The sequence below is a fragment of the Carassius auratus genome, chromosome 37 (assembly GCF_003368295.1).
Source record: "Carassius auratus strain Wakin chromosome 37, ASM336829v1, whole genome shotgun sequence".
Lineage (NCBI taxonomy): Eukaryota > Metazoa > Chordata > Actinopteri > Cypriniformes > Cyprinidae > Carassius > Carassius auratus.
Genome location: NC_039279.1, coordinates 2,973,887 through 2,982,670, shown reverse-complemented (window position 1 = coordinate 2,982,670; position 8,784 = coordinate 2,973,887).

Genomic DNA, 8,784 nt, shown 5'->3' with positions numbered 1-8,784 from the left:
AACAAATTTGAGTAATTTGAAAAAAATACTTCCCAGTATCACTGATATCTGAGCATTTCCTTGTGAAAATGAAGGACACTTTAGCATACTTTAAAAAAGAGTGTTATTGCATAAATAACATACTTAAAAAAATATATATATATACTGTGCAAACTTAATGTCATGGTTTCAGGCACTTAATTGCATGTTAATAGAAATCAAATTAATGTGTATTATAAGTAATACATTTATATTAAACTGTTAAGTGGGACTAAAGTTCTTTTTTTTTATGTAGCTAATTTACTAATCATCTCTATTGTCTTTGGAACAAGTGTACTGCCAAATATAATCACAAGTATTTACAGTATAGTAAACTAAAATATACATCAATTTCCTTTGTAATTATATATATATATATATATATATATATATATATATATATATATATATATATATATATATATATATATATATATATATATATATATATATATATATATATATATATATATATATATTTATTTGCACATTTTTAATGATGAAATTTGAAATGTATTTAATTAAAATGTAATGTTTAATGTCACACGCACTACAGTTAAAATGATACAACACATCAAAATAAGAGTGGTTGTTTATAAAGCAGGGCAAAAATGTTAAAGAACACAATGATTTAAAATGTGCTGTAAAGTAAACTTTTATTTTGATAATATTTATTTTTAGGTGAACTCAAGAAACATGTTTAAGTACACTATTTTTTTTTTTTTTTTATCTGCGAGTACAGTTTTTTGTTTTTAAATTAACTTTTTATATTTGTTTTACTTTCAAGTGCATATTCAATCAAATTAAGCATGTTTTGCAAGTAGCAACTCATAATTCACAGCAGACGTAAACTAATGTCCATCTGCTATTTAAAAGGAAAACTGTTCCAGTCAAGCCATTTCAAGAAGTTTTTAAGTTTAGCAATGATGATCTGGCACTCTGTTAGAAGTATGCATGTCTTTGTTATGATCTGATAGAGTGTGTCAGTATTGCCAGTATCTTTCACGCTGGCACTACAAACACTTGTACACATAAATGAAGGATGTTTGTTTTCTCAACATGTCAACCCTTACAAAGTATTACATCATGAAAGTATCCTGATCACAGTCTCTTTGATTTAATTTTCCACTCATCTCTGAGAACGGTACTTCAGATGCTCTTCGGGAACTCACTCTCTCACTCAGTCTTTGTTCACACTTAATTTAAGTGGAATATGTGTTTAGAATCAAGGCCAGCGTTGCAGGCAGCAGAATCAGTACTAACTCAGCAGTGTGTTCATTTAACCTCTGTATCCGTCACTAAATGATTAACACTTGTGAAATCTTCTGCAAAGTCCTTTGAATTCTTGAGCCCGGGTGAGTGCTTAGAAAGCCAACAAAGTAAAATGTGTTTAAAGTGTCAGCTCATGCTAAAAGGACCAGCTCAGACCGACACAACTTTCTACACAACTTCCCAGGTTGGTGTGTCTGTTGGATCCTTATAAAAATGATATTACGAGCTGCCTAAACTGACCATAAACTCATTGACTTAACATTCAGAATTTTTGGCCATCTTTAAATAAGCAGTTTTTGCCATGGAATAATAGAATAAAAGAAAGGTAACTGCAACTCTCAAAATTCATACCTTGCTTTTCACAATTTCTGAATTTATTTCTCACAATTCTAAATTCTAAAAAAAATCACTTACTTATGCTAGTAATTCACTGCACAAAACTCATTATGGCCCATATTTCACTTATCTTTGTTGCATTTGGACCTAATGTCTGATTTCTGTTTAGTTTTAAACATGGGACAGCATGTTGAATGCGAATCAAAAAATCCTTTTAAAAAAATCATTTTAAAAGCTAGAAACCTAACCTCTGTATGTATGATTATATGGTTCATAGCATTTATTTGTAGTCATCATTGTTGTTGTTTTTCGGTGTTTAGGTGGGCTTGTAATTTTCTATTACACATAAACCCAGGAACGTAGATGTCCAGGAGAAAAATTGAACACCTTTCTAAAGATCTTAAGTGACCTTTAAAGCAAGAGATGTTCTTCACAGTTGGAAAATGGCTGGCATTTAGTATAATTGACTTGCTTCACTCTTGTAATCTCTGTTGACCCAGCACTTCAGAGGGACCATAGTACATCCATGTCCTCTTATCTAGATCTCTAATTAAATCCAAATTCTGTTCTGAAAAAACAGAACAGGGCACATAATATAGACTAAGCAAACAGCAATATCACATCACTAAAGGACCTTGAATGAAAGTCTTTGCTGCCTTAATTTTTGCTAATTTATGCCATATACAATATATATATATATATATATATATATATATAAGGAGTTGTCCTGACCACATTGTAGCATTAGTATTAACATTCTCCATGTTTTACTTGTACCTCTTTGCCCTTTTCTGTACAACAATTTAAGAAACAGTCAGGGATTGCCTCCACTCAGATTTCTGGTTAAATTGGAATTGTTCTAGGATTTCCCAGAAGTTAAACCTCTTTACAGTCACAAAGACTGGGAATTGTTGTAGGAGTTGCGAGCATCAGTATTTGAACCATGTCAGCGCTTATGGGGTTCCTTAAGCACCCTGTGCTATTGTCAGTGAATACATGAAGTGTGTATCAAGTAACAAAAAAAAAAAAAAAACGTCCTTTAAAACGTCATTATCATATAACCCCTAAAAATATTTAAGAAAAGTGCTCATGCACCCTTAGATTTATGCAGTGTGTAGCTGGGCCAGAGCTAGAATTGCTACTTTCTATGCAGAGCAGCCTGGGTTTGATTCCCATGCTGGAATAAATGTTTTTCCCCCTTTTTTAATACATCAAGTAATCAAGTAAATTTGCAAATAAATGCCAGTGAATGTATCAACAGGAGCAGGATCTCATTTGTTTTAAATTTAAGTTAGTGACTTGATTAAAAGCCTAAAAGCAGGGAGGAACACATATATGCTGTCAAAAATCTGTCAAAATCTTGTTTTAAATGTTTTGAAATAAATTTCCTTTAAATGTTTGAAACCCGGTAATCACTGCTTGCTATCATTATCATTATTTTTTATTAATTTATTATTATTAATTTGAATAAAGTACAATATTCTTTGTGAATTTTCTAATTGTTCATACATTAAAATTACTATATCCATTTCCGTGTTTACAGTACCTTCTGTGCTGATTATTTGATATATGATCTGCACCTCCTTTGTTCCATTAAACTGCATTTATTATATAAGCTTACTTGTGTGTTGTGTTTGGGAGAATAATATTTGGTCAGTATGAAATTCTGGCACTTGACCAACAATGAGATAACGATGTGTTGTTCCCCTGCTCTTACTGTTGTTTTGATGCACTTACCAGGCCTACTGCTCCTTTCGGCCAATGCCTTTTTTTATAAATTGTCTTTTGAAGCATTGAGCTTCCTTGTTTCTAAAGTCTGCTATTGCCCCAGAAGTAAAGTGTTCTAATGACACTTGCACTTTTGTTTTAGTGGTTTTTCAGAATCAAACAGTAGGTATTGATTTGTGTTTCTTGCAGAATTTGATGTCCTTTATCCTGCCTTCTTTTACTTAAACTGCTGACTCCAATAAGGCCAGTTTGTCTCTTGCACATCCTCCCATATGCATTTAATGTATCTGTCCATTAAGTTGATGGTTGGTTGGTATACTTTGTTTGATCTGAACAAAGCTAACGCCAGTCTATCTGAACAAATGCATCAATGACATCATGGTTAAAGGGGTAATTCACCCCAAATGTTTAATTCTGACATCATTTACTCACACTTTTACTATAAAGAAAGTCTAAAAACAACATTAGACATCAGTGAATTTAATTTTTGGGATGAAATATCACCTCCTAAAGCAGGAGGAAATGGTTGAATTTGGACATCTTGATATTTTGAAATAAAGCGTTTGTTAACGTGGAATTCAAAGGTTGATATTCAAACTGCCTACATTTTGTTGAGTTCCTCACTGTTCTTGTCTCTGTGGGTTTGAGCAATCCTGCTGATCCGTGTAATTTCCAAATTAAAGTCATGCATCTGAGGCTTTTTGTTTACTTGATCTTTAGATGGATCTTTTCGGGGAGATTAGCAAAGCCGGGGTGGTAACCTTGGCTCGGCAGGTCTGATTGGCCTCCCACAATGCACTGCTGAGGCATGACATCCTTCAAGAACAGAGAACGGTAGATCAGTATCAGAATGCATAGGTCGACAAGTCTGTGGTACGTGTGCAATCATGTGCTTATTGTGATTGTATAAAACAGTATTTCAGTCAGATTTCCCAAATATAGAAAAAAAGACTGATTAAAGTGCTGCTCGATGAGAAAATTACAGGGGAGAGATATCGAGCACAGGCCATGCCGAAGTGCTGCAATCACGAGAGCTTGTGAAATTGCATTGTCATTTTTATACGACAGGGCAATATTACAAACCGGAACTCATCTTCAAAGTTTTGGAGACATGACATGCTAAAAGGGTTAAGAGCCTCACTTTTCGCCGCCATGACAAACTAGATATTTGGATCCAAAGACTGACAGTATTGGTTGCATCTCCACAACTTCAGAGAGTACCAATCTTAGAAGCCTTTAGAAGCTGTATCTGATAGCGTATATCAATTTCATGGATATTATAACTGGGATTAGTTTTGGCAACAATAATGATTGCAATATTACTTCACAGTGAAACCCATTATCCAATCAAAGGATCATAGACTGATTTGTTAAATCTAAAATTAATTTTGTTTTTAGCGGGTTTACACCCAAATAACCTAAATCTCTCAGGCACTAAACTCCGACCCACACTGGGCTTTTCATAATTATACCCAGAATTAATTAAGGGAAGAGTTTAAGCACAGCTTTTAACATTCAACTCATCTCTCCCAAAACACTCTCACCCTTGGGCCACTGCGTTTAGCTCACAAGAGGGAGTTCTTGATTCCTCCACAATGGAAGCCTTCGGTTCGGTTGCGTTTTAAAGCCAACAGGAGTTGCTCGTGATTCTTGGCACATGCACGCAGTCTTCGCTCATTGATTCTGATGTGCGTTTGATGTGCCGTGGGACTCAACTAGGTCACATTTTATTCCTTTGTTTCTTTGATACGAGACATTTTGGCAGGGCTTGGTTTGAAATGGAAGGGAGAGGCAGCTAGTGCTCAGAGACTCTGAGTTTGTCGTAAATAAAATGACTCATTAAATGGATTATGAAGAACAGAGTTTTCAAGCTGTAGGTTTAATTATCTCGATGCATGTGATATTATTAAACATTATACATCCATAAAAGCAGCATCATTGTTCTATAGAGTTTGAGAAAGTGAGAAGCAGAAAGGTGATTTATATGGTTTATGGCTGTGCTGTGCAGCACATCAATACTTATAAAAACTGCACTGATATCAGAACTGGAATTTCAGATGACCAGAAAGGTGTTTTGAGTCCAGAAAACTTTAAAATCAAGGAACCTGAGAAGTGTTGTCATGTTCTGTTGAGACAAACAACTGGACCATTGAGAATTTTGGTTACCGTATTTTCCGGACTATAAATCGCACTTTTTTTCATAGTTTGGCTGGTCCTGCGACTTATAGTCATGTGTGACTTATTTATCAAAATTAATTTGACATGAACAGAGGGAAATGAACCAAGAGAAAACAATACCGTCTACAGCCGCGAGAGGGCGTTCTATAGAGCGCTCTCTCGCAGCTGTAGACGGAAATGTTTTCTCTTGGTTCTTGGTTCTTGGTTCGAAATTAATGCGACTTATAGTCCATTGTGACTTATATATGTTTTTTTCCTCATAATGACGTATTTTTGGACTGATGCGACTTATACTCAGGTGCGACTTATAGTCCGAAAAATACGGTAATAGTTTCCTTTAATTCAGATTAAAATATATCTCTAGTCAACACAACAATAACTAACAATACTAGATAATAATCTATCTATCATCCTTTTTTTATTTCCCTTATAACTTCTGAGTCAGATTTATTTAATCACTAAGATTATTAGTTAGCACCCTCATGGTGGTGATCTTCAAAAAGGACTGGTGATGTGATAAAAGGTCAGTAAAAATTGTCCAGCTACCCAGCTCTGAATGAATATAATCAGAAGTTACAGAAGCGTGTCTGATGGTAAGGCCAATGAATCGCCTCTGTGAGCAGATACCATCAGGTAAGGGGCTTCAGTCAAGGTCCAGTGTCAGCAGAAGCAATACATTCTCATTCATAATGAAGAGGCTGTTCTGCTTCCCAAATAAATAAACATTTATTATTCTCTCGGCTGCATGAGCATGACAGGAATTGTAAACTGATACAAATTGCCAGGATACACATTGGGTGCATCACAGTTCACCTCTTTCTTTATGACAAATGCATCTTATAAAAGACGCAGTCTGTTTGTAAATAGACTATGCTAATATTTTGAAATGTATACACAAACATATGTGTAACTCGTAGGCTGGCATGTCTGGAAGCTGGTGTTGCTACAGATCCTCCCTGCAATATGCTGAATACTCTTCACACATTATTTTGGCAGTCACTCACAGCAAGGATGAGACTACCTGTACTCTTCCTCTTTCTGGAGACACCTTTTGTGGGAAGATATTCTGAACAGTTGCAGAGAATCACATAATCTCAAAATTTTTTACTTAATGTTGCCTTAGAAAATTCTCTTTTAGGATATATAAGATAGCATTGTAAGTATATATATATATATATATATATATATATATATATATATATATATATATACATATATATATATATATATAATTTTATATACTATATATACTTTTATTTATTTATTTTTAATCATTTATTTTTGCAGAGAAATCACTCCCATAATAACCAGCAGTGGTTACATATATATATAAAAAAAATTGATTATGTTTAATGTTCCAGCCAACCTCCGTAGCCCCATTTAACAATTTTCAAGATACATAATAAATAAATAAATAAATAGATTAATAAATAAATAAATAAATAAATAATAATAATAATAATAATAATAATAATAATAATAATAATAATAATAATAATAATAATAAAATCAATCAATCAATCAATCATTCATGAGTCTGGTATCCCTCGTGTTTTATATGTCTACAAATAAAACATGAAAATATGCTAGTGTTAACCATTGATTTCAGGCATTTACAAAATAAAATAAAATAAAATAAAATAAAATAAAATAAAATAAAATCCCCCAAAACCACTGACTTTGGAACAATGTGTAAAAGCAAAATTGCTTGTATGTTTTTTGCATCAAGATTATCTTCACACAAAACTTTTATGAATTCTGAAGCCTAAATATAATTGGCAGAATTAAAAAGCCAAATATAGGTATAAACAATATAATCCATGGTCATATTCTGACATCACAAAATGTTTTTACAAATTGACTAATTGTATTGGTCATTCAAAACACTTTTACTCAGTATTTGTGTGTGCTGTGTATTTGTATGCATCATTAGCCTAGCAACATGGCATGCTAATGTGAAACTATTTGGAACCAATTATGAGTTGAGTCTCCTATGCAGAATTGCTGCCTATGTAGAACACTCGAAATCAATCACTCTTGAGGTTTAATTTCTGCCTATACAGGCTGCAGTCAGCTTTGTATTGAACAGATCCTAAGCTTAGCCGACTGCATTAGGCTAAAACTTCAACCCAAATAATGAGCAGAAAACATCAGAAAATGCACAGATCTCGCATTTTAACCTCAAACATTCACCATGCATCATGTTGACTGTAAAGGTCTCTGTCTCTCACCCCTAGCAACCATTTGTCTCTTACAGGCAATTCCAAAAGCTTTCACTGCCTCTGTCTGATGCCTTCATAACAACAGATTACAGATAATGTCCTCTTGTCACCCTCTGTCCCATCAGTCCTGACATCAAAACACATCCAAGTCTCTTAACCTTCACAAGAATAATATCAACTGATCGAGCCTGTTTTGATTCGCTGGGTTCAGGGCGAAGACAAGTTTATACAGGAACGCCTCTAAACCGTTATGAGCAAATTCATGCCTTTTTATCCTCAAAGCGAGAACAAAATAAGGGACAGCTCACCCAAAAATGAAAATTGAGATTATTTGCTCCAGCCCATTTCATAAATTAACCACGGGAAAAGTGGGATTAGAGCAAAGACATTGAGTGCGACGCTCTCATTGTTGATTTTGGTAGCTTTAATTTGGTAGGTTTTTGATCATGCGCTTTTAATTATTTAATGACAAAGCTGGAAGACATCTTTTTACTGAGACCTGTGTACCTGATCTGATTAAATGATCTCATATTTTTATGCGATAGACAAGCAGCTAATTCAAGAATGATGAGATATGTTCAAGAAGAGTCCTCAAACAGCTCAGGCCTCACAACATATGTAACTTTGAGCGAAATAAATGAAAGCTAGTAAACTAGAGACAAGCCATATATCATGAAGTGTAGAAATGATCTATAAGCTGCCCAAGGTTATCAATCCAACATTTGTGTGTGTGTTTCTGTCTGTCTATGTGTCTCCCAGATCAGAAAGTAATGGCAAGAACAGCCATATTTTTTTCAGTGAACAGATGAAAATCATGAGTTCATGCATCATTAAATGTTTTAATGAGCAGATCTCATCATCTCCCTCTTCATTTAACTCCCATAATGCACAATACATCTTTTCAAAAAAGTATTTGACAGGCACAATGGTGACTGATATTCTTTCATAAGGACCTGAGGTTGAACTGAAGTCAGACATAATACAAAAATGTATTCCACATTTAAAAAAAATAAATAAATAATTGTTAGCT